Source organism: Hibiscus syriacus, unplaced genomic scaffold, assembly GCF_006381635.1.
Source record: "Hibiscus syriacus cultivar Baekdansim isolate YM2019G1 unplaced genomic scaffold, ASM638163v2 tig00111650_pilon, whole genome shotgun sequence".
NCBI lineage: Eukaryota > Viridiplantae > Streptophyta > Magnoliopsida > Malvales > Malvaceae > Hibiscus > Hibiscus syriacus.
The window spans coordinates 258,425-274,563 of NW_024063146.1; the positions used below are offsets into that span (position 1 = coordinate 258,425).

The 16,139-nt window shown below is 35.8% G+C and overlaps 1 pseudogene; it reads left to right on the plus strand.

The window, feature by feature from the left end:
• Positions 1-1,882: 1,882 nt before the first annotated feature.
• Positions 1,883-14,550, plus strand: LOC120166907 (annotated as a pseudogene).
• The last annotated feature ends 1,589 nt before the right edge of the window (positions 14,551-16,139 follow it).

The window sequence follows — 16,139 nt, forward strand, 5'->3', positions numbered from 1 at the left end:
ATTCTTTATTTAAAGTAATTTAACCTTCAACGTTTCATTCTAAGACAAAAAGCTCCCTCCATTGATGAAAATCATTAGTCAACTCACGATCAACACCTTGAAATAACATGACAAGGTTACATGACATTGCAGATTGAAGTGATAATATTACATATACAAAAGTGATTGAGTTCAATAGTTCCTCGTATAAAATTATTGATTCTAGAGATAATAATATGGAGAAGACAAAATTGTTTTAAGCACCGACAAAATTAGAAGCATCCCTTGTTTTAAAGAGACGATGATGAATTATTCACATTTTATTTAATGATGACGTGACAAAATATCATATCAATAATAAAATATTTTTTTCTTTTTAAAATTAACCTTATACAACACATGTAGATGGGGTTGCTTTTCTGATCAAAGAATGAAACTCTGTTGTCAAGAAAATTTGTTATATGTATTTTCATACTAGTTTGATGATATTTATTTTTTTACTGTTGACAGCATTGTTTGATCTATCATTTTCTTATATTATTTAATTGGATTTTTAATATAATCGTATTTAAAGTTTTAATGATTAATTTGTGTATTTTAATATTTAGGATAAAATACACAGATGGTCCCTGATTATAGTGTGTTGCTTTGTTGAGTCTTTTGAATATTAAAAGTTACAAAATAGTCTCCTAAATATAGGACATTGCTTTGTTGAGTCCCTCAACTATTAAAAATTAAAAAATGATTACTTGACTATTCATATGTTCCAAACTCGTCCGGACATTGCCGCCAATTTTTTAACAGAAAAGGACGAGTTTAGAACATATGAATAGTCATGTGGCCATTTTATAACTTTTAATAGTCATGGGATTCAAAAAAGCAGTACCCTATAGTTAAAGGACCATTTCATAACTTTTAATAGTTGAGGGACTCAATAAAGTAATACCTATAGTCGGAGACCATTTGTATACTTTACCCTTAAAATTAACTGTTATTATTAGTTATATGATAAACTACACTAGATACTATCAAACTTTAAGTGTTGTCTCGTTTATACTATAAAACTTTCAAATTTACCAATTTTAGTACTAACATTTAGTTTTACTTCAATAATGTCACTCCGCCGTTAATGACTTAATGAGATGGTGACATGGCATTCGCGAGCCGTGACGTGGTTGCCTAAAAAATAACGTTGTTTTGGCGCGACTATTTTGATGCTAAAAAAAGTCAAAACGACGTCGTTTTGATTTTTATCATAAGCCCATGAAAGTAGAAGTTAAAACTTAACTATTGAGCCAACTTGAGTTTTTATTATATTTCAAACTACCATACAACTCTAAATCTTCAAGCAAAACGACGTTGTTTTGATTTTTTGTAGTATAAATATAACCGCGTCAAAATGATGTCGTTTTTGTGAGGCAATCACGTCAGCAACGTCCCGACGTGCGACTATCATGTCATTGTCCCGTTAAGTCATTAATGGAGGGGTGAAATAATTGAACGTAAGACTAAACGTTATTGCTAAAATTGACAAAATAAAAAGTTTGATGATATAAACGAATCAACATTTAAAATTTGGTGGTATTTGATATAATTTACCCTTCGTTAAAAAGTAAAAATGTGGAAGGTTGTTTAAGTTAAGATGGTTGAAAATTGGTTTCCGCCACCGGTGGGTTCGATCAAACTAATTAAATAAGAAAATCTCCTGCTCTCCTTCTCCCTCTCCCTCTCCCTCTCCCTCTCCCATCCCTTTAAAATATAAAAAATTTCCACTTTTCTTGTTCTCTCCCCAAAGCCAACCGTTACTCCAATTTCTGGGGAATAAAAACAATAATAAAGAAGAAAAAAAATCATAGCTTTCCCTTCATTTTTTCTTTCAAAGAAAAAGGAGAAAAATCCCATTTTTCTCTTGTTATTCTCTCCTCCCATCGTCCAGTTCCGTTTCACGGATGAGACATGAAGAAACCAAGAAATGGACATTCCATTGTGTACTTGACATGTCGAAACGAATGCAACAATGGCAGGAAAGAGGCTGTCAAAATAAACAGAGACGCCATCAAGAACACAACAGCAGCAGCAGCTTTATTAATGCAAAGAGTATCTACGAACTCTCCTTGTCACTCATCATCTCTCTTTGGTGCCTTATTTTCTTGTTCTACTTTCGACTCGGTCATAGCCATGAAAATGGAGGTAAAACAAACACGAATTCTTCCCCTTTTCTCCTCAATGCACTGCTAAAATAATTTTTTTTTGTATATTTAAAGTTGTAATTACAGATGGTTGTTCAAGATTTCGTTTTTGGTGTTTACCCAAATGATTGCTTGGAATTTTAACAATTTTCTTACTCGTAACCTTTAGAGACATTGCTTTGCTCCTGAAATGAGAAGCTTTTTTTTTTAAAAGGTTTAATTTGTTGCTTGCAAAGTGTATTTATTGATTGAAAACAGTGCAATAATGGAGCTAATTAGACAAAGTTACATCCTTGGGCCTCCAAAAAAAAATTGTCAACTTTAACTTTTATTGCCATACTTTTGAAGGATATATATATATATATATACAAATAATATCCTTCCAAATAGATTCTTAGAGACACAAATCATGCCAAAATGATCCAGGAAAAAATTTCCCCCACCCAAATTTATTTTCCCAAATAGGATGATCTTTATAGTGCACATGGGAAGTCGTATAAATAACATAACGTCTTTATGAAGACGCATGAAAGATCCGGTCTCTTTCCATACTTCCATGGTAGGTGTACGTCCATGCTTTTCTCGGATCATGCAGAAGACACCCACTGCTCCATACGTTTTTCCTCGGACTATGCAGAAGACACCCACTGCTCCAAGCGAATTTCATGTGCTATCGCTCAAATCACCATATTTGAAAGAATAATCTCAGGATACAATATGTGGGGAATTTTTTCCCCACTACAATATTTGACTGATTTTGCCCACAAATCATGCTTCGGCAGTGCACACCATTTTCTTTGGTTATTTACATGATCTGTTCTTGATTCTTTAAGTGGAAATTTTGGGGCAATGAAAAGAACAATATTTGCTTGAGTAATGGCACAAAGTTGGTTAATATTTGCATTGACATGGTTGTATCTTCTTCAGGGAATTCACATCCTGAGAATCAAACCGCATGTTCTCCAAGTGTTGGCCATGGAATGCTTTGTGATGATGCAGAGAGAGAAGATAATTGCACGAATGGACTGCTGTTTGAGCTGAATAAGTCAGTGAGTTATAATAACTCCATTGTTTATAAGAAGTCTGTCAAGTATGAGTACTCCTTTTGCAGAAAAAGTAGACTTGATGAGGTGATACTCAAAGTTTTGGGGTACACTGCTTTTAGTTGTGACATTGTTGAACAAGAGGAGCATGTTGTAAGACAACAATTGGAACAACCTAATCTGAAAAGCCCTTCAACTTATATCAAGTTAGATGAATTCCGGAACATAACGATGCGAGCGAAAGAGGGTGATCCTCCAGGTACGTTTAAGATCACTCATCGTCTCGAATCTGACGGTTCGGAGTACAATTATGCTTCTACCCTAAAAGGTGCAAAAGTGGTTGCACATAACAAAGAAGCAAAAGGAGCAAACAACATTCTGGGGAAAGATCATGATCAGTATCTGAGAAATCCTTGTACCGTGGAAGGGAAGTTTGTTGTGATTGAACTGGCTGAAGAGACATTGGTTGATGATGTCAAAATCGTAATTTCGAACACCATTCTTCGAACTTCAAGGAATTTGAGTTGTATGGTAGTTTGAATTATCCGACGGACAAATGGTCACCGTTAGGAAAGTTTGTTGCTGCGATCGAGAGGATGCTCGAAGATCTGTTTGTTCCATCCGAACAACATGCCATGAAATTGGCAGATTCCAATTCAACAGGGCCTTGTGTGAAAGAAGATGTGAGTTCCCTTGATGGTAAAAGAAACGATGAGACTCAAACTGCTACTTCGAGGATAGAAAATACTGAGGATGTTCAAAAGCTCAACGAAACCGCATCGAAGAATCCGGCGACGACTCGAAGGATTCCTGATCCTTTAACTGAAATTAAACAACTGTCTGTTGGAAGAATACCTAGTGACACTGTGTTGAAGATTTTGATGCAGAAAGTAAGAGCTCTTGACTTGAACTTATCTGTTTGAAAGAGTACATCAAAGAATTGAACCGAAGAGAAGCTGATGTTTTACCAGAGATCAACTCAGAGTTATCAAGAATTTCACTACTTTTGGAGAAAAGCAAAACAGAAATAAAAGAGCTTATGTGTCGGAAAGAGGCAATGGTACTGTAAATTTCTGTTTTTTCTTTACAATCTTTGGTGCCATTAGTGCCTTTCTTACACATAACCACTTCACTATCTTACAGGAAAGAGAATTTGCAAACCTTGAATCATGGAAAGCTGTTGTCTTTTCAAGTATAGATGCACTGGTCAGAGAAAACATGATGTTAAGGTTAGTATTGCGATTTTCATTTCGCATTGCGATTCCCTCGTTGCGATTTTCATTTCGCATTGCGATTCTCTTGTTGCGATTTTCATTTCGCATTGCGATAGTAATTTCCGCGTTGCAATAGACATTAAGATGATTGCCTATTAAGCGATAACAACTGAACAGATCATAGCAATTTTCAAACTCAAGTTACTAATACATGTCTAACTGAAAATGTTAAAAGTTCACACATAAAATCTACATAATACAACATTTGCATTTAAAAATCACCTAAGTTAACAGTCCCAAAAGGTGAAGCCAGATGTGATTGGGATTTTAAAGATGATTGCGATTTTGATTGCCTTTTTCTTGACACCATATGAGCTTTGGATTTTGATGATGATCCATATTTTGGTAGAGGAAAAGATGATTGTGATGGCACTGGTGATCCACATGTCAACCTTGTATGACCACTTTCCTTGCACCGACTACATGTCGATATCTTCTTCTCTTCACCCTTAGACGGTATACGATCGTGACTTTTTGGTCGGCCAGGTAGCCTTCTGTCCATGGCTGGTGGCAAAACTGTTTGTAAGTCATCTGGTATGTCCCACTCAGAAGGATGTGCAATCCATAGCGTATGTGCTTGAATCATCTTGGTTTAGATGAAGAGCAACTTTTATAACATGGCCACACGGATAACCAGATGTTTGCCATTTCATACAACTACACGTCCTTGCATTTAGATCGACAAGCCCATTTAAGTTATTATCCAGTACTTCAAACAAAGTGTTTGAACATGGTTCAACTCTCCATGACGTTGACTTCACAACACGTTTCGTTATCTTTTTTTCAGTCCATGGTGTAACACGATGTTCCAATGTTCCTGTAAATTTAAATAAATAATACTTAGTAAAATATATGATAAGTTACGAATTCAAAGAAATAATACATGCATGGTTTCTTTTCTTGTAGTACCACTGTTGAATAGAGGCTCGAAAAAACTTCATTAACATAGTAATGGGTAATTTCCAGGAATGACGACTTAGAGCGTTGATTGATTCTGCACTATTAGACGTCATGAAACCATATCTTGCTCCAAGTTGATGTACTCTTGACCATATTTCAAACCCGACATCTTCTAGTATTTGAGCACACTGAGGCAAAACACGTCTTAAACAATTTATATGCTTATTGAAATCCACTTCCCGATAAGCTTTTACAGCCTTCCAGTATGTCCATTTGTGCTTTTTTATACCAGCAGACCTTGATTTTAGATTTCTATACAAATGAACACCACAAAGTCCATGAAAAGCATATGGGAAACACCTTCTAACAGCGTTGTCAATTGAGTTTGCCCTATCGGATATGATTGTCAGATTGCTAATAGGACCTATGCAATCCCTAAGATGCCCCATAAACCATGTCCATGAATTAGAGGTTTCAGATTTGCCAACCCCGTAAGCTATTGGCAATATCCCATTGTTAGCATCCATGGCTACTGCTAATAAGTTTACTCCAAGGTATCGACCTTTCAAATGTGCTCCGTCAACTATAATAACTGGGCGCATGCAAGTAATAAACGAACGAATCTACAAAATAATATACACAAGAAATATAATCATTTAAATGTGAAATGCATGTAACTAACAAAAATGAGTCAACAGAATTATATTGATTTACTAACCGCAGCACCAATGGCGATAAACAGCAACTCAAAGCGTCCATCTCTATCTGTTTTGATATGAGTTACCGACCCAGGATTTTTTAGCTTTAAATTGTGACAATAAGCCAGCAGTTGGGCAAACGATGCTTCTGGCGATCCCCTCAACAATTCCAAGGCATAACATATGGCTCTCCAAGCTTGAGAATATGATATACTAATCTTGAACCGAGCATTCATGTCAGTTATAATTTCATGTCCCCGATATACCCTGCCATTCAAAAACATTAACTCAGCCAGAAAACCACCCAACACCTTTTTGTTTGCCTGTCTATGGTGAGGAAAAACTTGGGTTCTTGAACATGTATGTTTATCAATAAAAGTCCTAACTTGAAACATTTTGCAATCTTTTATCCTCTTTGCAATCATACGCCATGTACAGTTTTTGTCAATCATACACCTTGTTTCGAAACGATCTTTGCTTGATTTGTTAACTTTTAGTTGATAGCCATCTTCCACACATTTCGTATACAAAGCTATCTTCAAGTCTTCCTTTGTATCAAAATAATCATCTTTCTTGATACGAATAACTTTTGTGTAACAATCAACTGCTTTCTTTACCAACTCTTCTTCCGGTATCTGAAGTAATTCTGGCATATTCCAGTTATACTCCCGTGGCATTTTCTTTTCTTCGGGGACTTTTTCTTCTTCTTTTTCTTATTCAGGATTATATGAATTACAGAATGGATGTTCAACATGTTCATTCACAGTCGTAACTTCCTCCTCATTATCATCAACAACATCTTCCTCAGCAACGGTTGTTTCATCATCAAAATTTGGGTATTGACCAATATCAAAATCATTACACGCAGGGTCTGTTTCTTCTTCTGAAACATCATCAAAATCCGAGTATTGACCAATATCAAAGTCTGGGTAATTACCAAGATCAAATTTCGAATACTGACCAGTACTCATAATTTTTTCTGTTTGCTCATCATCGTCTAATTGGTCAATACGAAAACTGGAATTTAGTGCTGAAAGTTGATTGGGATTTGGATTAGAGAAAGGTTGTGGGTTTTGAGAAAAACTTAGTTGATTACTACCCGCTACTGACCCAACAATACTACTTCTAGATTCAACAACATACAATGTAACATCATCACTTGAAACACTAATGTAAGCAATGAATCATTCAACATCTTCATTGTCAGTTAACAAATAAACTTTACCATTTCTCTAAAAGATAGCCTAAATCCACTTAGGGGCTCTAATTCAATTTCTTTGAAACACGTAACATTAGAGTTTCATAAGTTAACTTTTTTAATGACAGTTTTAGTTGAAGATTCATGGGTAAAGGCATATATTATAAAACACCATGAACATTCTCCCACGACCCTCCAAAACACAAATCTATCCAAACATGATCAACATTAGATGATTTCATGGTTGTAAATTAATTTACTAAACAAACGAGCTGCGAAACTAAGACCTGTTGCCGGATGGGGAAGGATGTATGAACGGATATAGGAACGGATGTCGCCGGAGAGAGTGATAGATGGAGATGGAATGATTTACGATTTAGAGATTTAGGTTATGAGTTGTTGCTGCTGCGTAGATATATACACAAAAAATTTGTGTTGCGAAACTAAAACCTATTGCGAACTTTGAAAATCGCATTGCGATTCTGTATTATTGCGTTGCGAAAGTAAGTATCGCGTTGCGATTTTCCTAATTCACAATGCGAATAAGTAAATCGCAATGCGAATTTGGAAAATCGCAATGCGATACTGACTATCGCAACGAGATAATACAAAATCGCAACGAGATTCTGACTTTCGCAACGAGATTCTGAAAATCACAATCATCTTCAAAATCCCAATCACAACTGGCTTCACCTTTTGGGACTGTTAACTTAGGTGATTTTTAAATGCAAACGTTGTATTATGTGTATTTTATGTGTGCACTTTTAACATTTTCAGTTAGGCATGTATTAGTAACTTGAGTTTGAACATTGCTATGATCTGTTCAGTTGTTATCACTTATTAGACATTCATTTGACTATCGCAACGGGGAAATCGCAATGCGAAAATGGCTATCGCAACGCGAAAATGGCTATTGCAATTCGAAATGAAAAATCGTAACGCGAAAATGGCTATCGCAACTAGAAAATCGCAATGCGAAATGAAAATCGCATTGCGATTTTCTCGTTGCGATTTTCATTTCGCATTGCGATTTTCATTTCGCATTGCGATTTTCTCGTTGCGATAGTCAGTTTCGTGTTGCGATAGTCTGTTTTGCCTTCAACATAATGCAGATTGAAAATCAACAAATCAACTATTACATTTCAATCAATTAAACAAGCACAAATAAGAATTATGTACACACCAATTAAACAAATCAACATTAACAAATCATTTTTTACAAATCAATTAAACAATCAAAAAATAATAATAATTCTTATTTCCTCATCAATTATTGAATCAATGAATCAACTTTTTCACCCGTACATCCATTTCACGCAGCTCACTTAAGGATTAACCTGCAAAAACCAAACATTTGCTCAAACAAGACTTCCTACACATCTAAAACCTACAAACAGCAAATTATTGAATTATAGGTACTTAACCAAACATTTTCAAACCAAAAGGAGTATATATGTTAACAAAACTTGCATTTGACTTACCAATTAACAATGGATACTTTCATAACGCGGATGTAGGTAGGCAGCGTCTAGAATATATCGCTCTAGCCATATAATGCCGAAACCACAAGCCTACTGCAGCTCTATCTCTATCGGCGGGAGGTAGAAACTCTGTGCTTCCCGTCGTCAAACGCGCCAAGCACATACATACGAGAGGACCACAATCCCCTCTGGCTCCCGGCGATTGTTGTGGCACGGTCTCGTCTCTGACAACTGTGACATTGAACTTCTTTGGCTTCTTGTGTCCAGAATGAGTCCAATAATTAATCCCATCCAAGAATTTAGCCAAATGAGAGCTCCATCCCTTGATAATATCTCTCAAATCAGACAGTGATATGTAATTTATCATGCTGTCATATACTATTATCTTCAGGGATGAGAGCTGAAGTTGGACGAGAAGCCAATGACGACGTTCCAAAACAGGGATAAACACCTACAATCATAAGTAATAATTCATTTATTTGCACACTTATTTATGAACACCTTTAAAAAATTTAAAAAATAAACACTAACCTTATCGACCTCCCACCATGCAGGATAAAGTTTAGCTTGTCCATTGCCCAACGAAAATGATTCATCTCGTTGATTCTTCAAGTGAACTGCGTGAAAAGCCGCCGGCATTATTGTATATCGCGAATTTTTTTTATTTTTCCTAAGCTTCCTTATTATTAGAAGACGTGACACCCACGCATCGATATGTTGTTTTACAAAAAAACGACATATATTAGTGAATTACATTAATTTTTAAAAAAATTAATCAAAATCATATATAAGTCAAATATAAGACTTACCTCCCCATCGAAATAGCCACTGTCTTCAACCCCTAATAACACACCCCACCAAGACCGATTAAGCAACAAATACATCTCATCGTTGAGTTTGCTTATGTCAGTGTAACACCCTTGGCTCCGCTCATGTAGATAAAAATCAACTGCGGTCTTAGCCCAAAGGGTATTATCCAGAATTGTTTCCGGTAGTTGTCTCCTCTCCACTTCAGATACCGGAAGGGTACTAGCCGGTAACTCATACGAGAGCCAACTCTCATCCATCATGTCCGGCAACAGTGGGGGTTTCTCAATAATTCGATATATTACCCCATGTGAATCGGGCTCTGGAATGGTGGGAGGGACCTCTTCAACGATGACAGTGGCCTCTTGAACGGTGGGGGGGACTCTTGAGGGATGATAGGGGCCTCTTGAACGATTGGAGGGGACTCTTGAGGAATGACAGGTGAGTCGGGCTTCTTCTTGTGGAGTCTTCGCACCATTGGGGTGAACGGAGATGTAATAGCATGTGCACGCCGTCTGATGCGTGAACTCCGTCGTGCAAGGAAAACCCGACGTAAAACATCCACCTTATCGGGCCGCTAAAAAAAATTAATACATAAATCAGTAAATAAACAGACATGATATTAAACAAAGACAAATATGTTTCAAACTTGCATTGTATTCACCCAAGTCATTATTCTATCATAGTTCACAAAATGCATCAGATAATATTCCAGAAGTAAGCACTTATATAAACATTTAAAAGGACAACATATATAAACATTCAAGAAGAAGAATAGTTTACTTTCGCAACACGAAACTTACTTTCGCAACGCGAAAATGACTATCGCAATGCGGAAATGACTATCGCAACGCGGAAATGGCTATCGCAATGCGAAATGAAAATTGCAACGACAAAATCGCAATGCAAAATGAAAATCGCAACGCGAAACACAAATCGCATTGCGATTTTCATTTCGCGTTGCGATTTTTTCGTTGCGATTTTCATTTCGCATTGCGATTTTGTCGTTGCGATTTTCATTTCGCATTGCGATAGTCATTTTCGTGTTGTGAAAGTAAACTATTCTTCTTCTGCAAATTGAAACTTGAATGGATTGCATTACTTCAACCAAAAGACAAAAACAAAACCAAAAACAAATACTAACAAAAATAGTTTAGCAGTATTAGCAGCAACCGAATGAATTTATTAAGCAATCTAAGTGAAATGGTTAATCTAAGTGAAATTACGAGTAAATTTATCATCAAGTTAAATATGAAAAATCTTAAACTTACCTCGTTGTGTAGAGTATGAACCTCATTCTACAACGATGCTACCATCTCACGTAGAGCGGCTACCTCACCGCGTAAAGTAGACACCTCAACACGCCATGCACCATCGTCTTTGCGTAAAGTACCGACCTCCTCACGCAAGGCATTGACCTCATCACGTAACTCTCCTAACTCATCCCGTGGAGGTGGAGGTGAAGAACAGGGAGATAAATGTCGTGGCATCTTTGCCGGTCGCCTATCTTGCGGTGATGGTGGAGAAGAGGCTCGATGATGTGATAGAATAGGTGATGGCTGTCGTTGTGGAGGTGTATAGTCGGGTCGATCAGGTGATGGCTCTGGGTGAGGTGATAGCTCTGGGTGAGGTGACGGCTCCTGAAGTGGAGGCTGTTCATCATCCGTGCCATCAAAAAAACGCTTACTAGCTTGCCACCAATCAGTGACAAGCTCAGCTTCCGTGGGTGTCAGCCTCTGTAATGGAGTGTTGGCCTCCTAACAATATAAAAGCTCAAACAAAGTTAAACGTGTACTAGTAATAACTTGTTTATAAACATATGGTAGTATTTATGTTAACTTACATTATTTATTGTCGTATACCATAGTAAATCTTCCCATTGCAAGGTCTGTTTCCTCTTCCAGGAAATAGCCCTGAGAATATCATTTGAAGTTTTTATTGCATATGTCTTCATGGCGGGAAAGGCCTCAAATATCCAAATCTACAAACAATATAATAACAAACATTAGTAATTGTTAAATAATTACTTATAATTCTGGAAACATTATATAAAAATTCTTACCTTAAAGGCCCAAATAAAGCCTGTCAAAGTGTATTTGGAACCATCGCCATGCAAACTTTTTCGATCATCCAAGGCAGACGATAACTTATTCCATGTAGCTTTCCATAAATACGAGCCCCATGGAAACAGGTTCCACGCATTTAGGTCTTCTACCAATTTGATTAGATCATTCGAAATAGGTTGTCTGGCCTCTCTGCCTAAAAAGTCGGCATGCAAAAGTATTAGAAGGCATACTCGGACAACACCGACGTCATCCATCCGAGTAAAACCATCTTTCTTATTCAATAATATCGTCAGGTCTTCCACGTGTAGATTCGGCCTCTCCAGCTCAGGAAAAACCCGAGATAACCATGATGGGCGGGTAATGTGTCTAGTGTACCGACCTACATCATCGTGTTTGAAGCGTAGACCGGTGATTAAGCAAAACTCCTCCCGCCCAAAACACGTATACGCCAGTGGAAAATCAAACCATATCTCTTCATCACGACGTTGTATAGTATCTGGTAGATCCCTAGTCATGGTTTGAAGAAACAGGTGTGTCAACATCGCATCTCCACCGGGATGTTGTACTTTCAGCCATGGCCCGAAGCAAGTATCCTCAAACATTTTTCTTTGTACAGGTGAAAGCTTCGACGCAATTGTTTTGGCCAGCTGACTTTATTTCTTAAGGTCAATTGAGCCGAATAAAAGTTCTACAAAAACAATAAACATACTAAGTTAGATATACCAAAAACTACACTGTGAAGATATACCAAAAATAATAATAAACATAAAGAGTAGTAGTTTATTCTTCAAACTTAAATTTGCAACACTGTGAATTTCTTATATGTCTTTGTTTTTTGGTTGAAGTAATGCAATTCATTCAAGTTTCAATTTGCAGAAGAAGAATGGTTTCTGAAAATGAAAATCGCAACACAAAAATGACAATCGCAACGCGAATTTGACTATCGCAACGAGAGAATAAAATCGCGTTGCGATTTTGTCGTTGCGATTTTCATTTCGCATTGCGATTCTCGGTTGATTTAATAAGCAATCTAAGTGAAATGGTTAATCTATTATTGAAATTACCAGTAAACTTATCATCAATTTCAATATGAAAAACCTAATAATAATGCAAAAATTTCAAAAAGAAAATAATTAAAAAAACTAACCCTCGGTGGTTGATTTGGTTGATTTTCCATTTCTGATTGTGAGGGTGGCTCTGAGAGATGGAGATAGACGAATTTCGTCGGAGATGGGGATGGATTTCGTCGGAGATGGGTGAGAGAGTGAGAGATGGAGATGTGACTGAGTTGTGATTTTAGGTTTTAGGTTATGAGTTGCGATTACGGGATATACTGTGGACGGTTCAGTGTTCTAATATATTAATATTCGTGTTTGGAATTTGAAAATAAAATACGCTTTGCGATACTAATGGCGCTTTGAAAATCGCATTGCGATTATGTATTATCTCGTTGCGAAAGTCAGTATTGAGTTGCGAAATTAAGTATCGAGTTGCGATAGTCAGTATCGCGTTGCGATTTTGTATTATCGCGTTGCGATAATCAGTACCGCGTTGCGATTATCCAAATTCACATTGCGATTTTCCAAATTCGCATTGCGATTTTCCAAATTCGCAACGCGAATACGTAAATCGCAATGCGAATTAGGAAAATTGCATTGCGATAGTCAGTATCGCATTGCGATTTTTCAAATTCGCATTGCAATTTACTTATTCGCATTGCGATTTACTTATTCGCATTGCGAATTGGGAAAATCGCAACGCGAAATTGGAAAATCGCATTGCGATAGTCATAATCGCGTTGCGAATCTGGAAACTGATTTGCGATAATGGAGATCGCGTTGCGAATTAGCGATCGCATTGCGATTTTGTTGGTCATTTTGGCAAATCCGAAAAAAGTTGGTTAAAATCGTATATTATATGGGATTTTTGGTCACTGAGGTTATTTTCTCTTATACAAATGATCACTTTGATCTATATTCTATATGTGGATCTCTCTCTCTCTCTCTCCCCCCTCCCCCTCCCCATCCCCCCCTCTCTCTCTCTATATATATATATATATATATATATTAATGAAAAAATTACCACTAATATTTATACAAATGATCACTTTGATCTATATTCTATAATGGAGCTCTCAATATTTCATTTTTTTGTCAAAATATCTATGGTGGAAGGAAACCATTAGTTGACTAACGGGTTAATATATATTGATGTCATATCATTTTCACATATTGTTTACTTGACATGTGCTATGTCACCTAATGTGATGATGTGATATGTTTCACATTACCTCTAATGATGACGTGACATGTATTATGTCACATAAAATGATAATGTGATATATGTCACATCAATAATTAAATACATGTAAAAATATCATGTCAGTAATATGTGTTTACCGTTAGTCAATTAACGGTTTCCTTCCAACATGGAGTATTTTGATAAAAAAAATTAAAATATTGGAGCTAAAATACTCTTAAAAAAAGAATATGGATCAAAGTGACAATTTGTACAAACGTTAGAGAATACTTTTACCATTATACCCCCTCTCTCTATATATATATGTTAGGTAGCTTTTGTTAAGAGTTTTTATCATGAAATTTTACATGCAATGCAACATAGTGTGACATTCTTCTTCTTTGCTCACCTTTTTGCACAACAGATCGGATGTCGAAAAGGTTGTGAATAATCAAGCATGTTTGGAGACTAAAGAAATTGTTATGTTAGTTGTAAGTCTTTTCTTTGTTTGCATTGCGGTTGTCAAGTTAGTTTCAGGCCGAGTCATGGCGGTTTTGGGATCGACCACCGATCAGTCCGACAAGGTTTACCGGACCAGCCGAGGTTGGGTTTTGATACTTGTTAGCAGCAGTATGACAATATTCATTACCTTGCTCTCTGGATAATTTGAGTGTTAGCCTTAGGGATATAAGTTTATTCGGTTATTTGGTTAGGCATTTAGCTTTAAAAAAACTCAATGTAACTGAGTGTAGTTTTCTTTATCAAGGACTATGAATTAGTAGCACATTGTCAATATTTGTCTCTCCTAATCATTTGCTCTTCCTCTTCAATGTTTAACTGATAGATGGGCTTAACACCCCCACAATTTTTGACACACAATACAAAAATAATAATTAAAATATAATATAATGAAATTATTTAACAATCTTAAACATAATTAATTATAAAACCCTTTTGATTGAAATTAATGACTAAATTATAAAAGGGTCAAAAATGTAGAATTTTAAAAAGTAGTTATTAGATCTGAGTTTTGAAAAACAATATTGAAATCATTAATGAAGTTTTCTTAAAGTTCTTGATGAATCTTTAGAGATTTCGAGTTCACATTTTTTTAATAACTTGAATGATTACAAGAGATAGTATCTGTTTATAATTTGTTTTTAACCGTTGATAATGCATACACATTTTACAGATTCAACTGCTCGAACTCAAAACTTCAAAAGAGAACAACAATTTCTTTAACTACTAAAATCACTCAACAAACGCCTAGTTTACATTTTCTTATATGAATGCCAAAAAGGTTTGTCATGTTTAGAAGTATAAGTGCACAATTGACCAAAGCTACACGTGAATATTGCATTAAATGCATGAACCTGGTCTAAATCACGCATTAGGTGTAAACTTGATGATTCTAATAAGTTTCCACATAGATTTTAATGTTTTTGAGGTGCTCTAATTGGTGGGATTGAGTTCAGATGTCGTTTGGATAAGTTTAAAAGTTTCTAAAGTTGAAAAGGTTAGACAAAATGTTAATGCGAGATAAAAAATAATAAAAAATAAACATATATTATTATTGTTTGAACGAAGCAAAATAAATACGAAATTGAAGCAGATGAATAAATTGTTTTGCTCGTGTGTAGACACGTAATTGGATGAATAAAGTAAGATAAACCAAAGAATGTTTTTTGTTGAGGCCTGTGACAAATCCGTCATCACCTTGGTTCTTTGAGTGACGTTGAACGTTGGCCTCCCAAAATACAATAACAAACGATCACAACAGTAACCACAACCGTAGTGATTAGTCAAACACAATCTTGCATTTCTCTATCACGAGAAAGAACGAATTTGAAAGAAACTTTCTAAGTGTTTTCCTAACTCCATATTATGAATTGTGTCTAAGATTTGTACCTCAACTAGCCTATATATAGGGAGAGGAAATGAATTGAAGGTTAAGACCTTTCGATGAAAGGACTTAACATTTTGATTAAAAGACTTATCCTTTTGATGAAAGAGCTTGACCTTTTCATTAAAAAAATTTAATATTTTCACAAAGGGATTTAATATTTTCATGAAGAGAATTATTAAATAGGTATGATTGAATAAATACAACTTTAAACCAAAAGTCTATTCACCAAGTGATAGAAATTTTTATTAATTAATAACAAATAACATCAATTCATTCAATTATTTTTCCAACAGAATAAACTATCAAAATAAGGTATAGAATAAAATGTTGTGTGCTCTCTGTTTTGGTGTAGATTGTTTT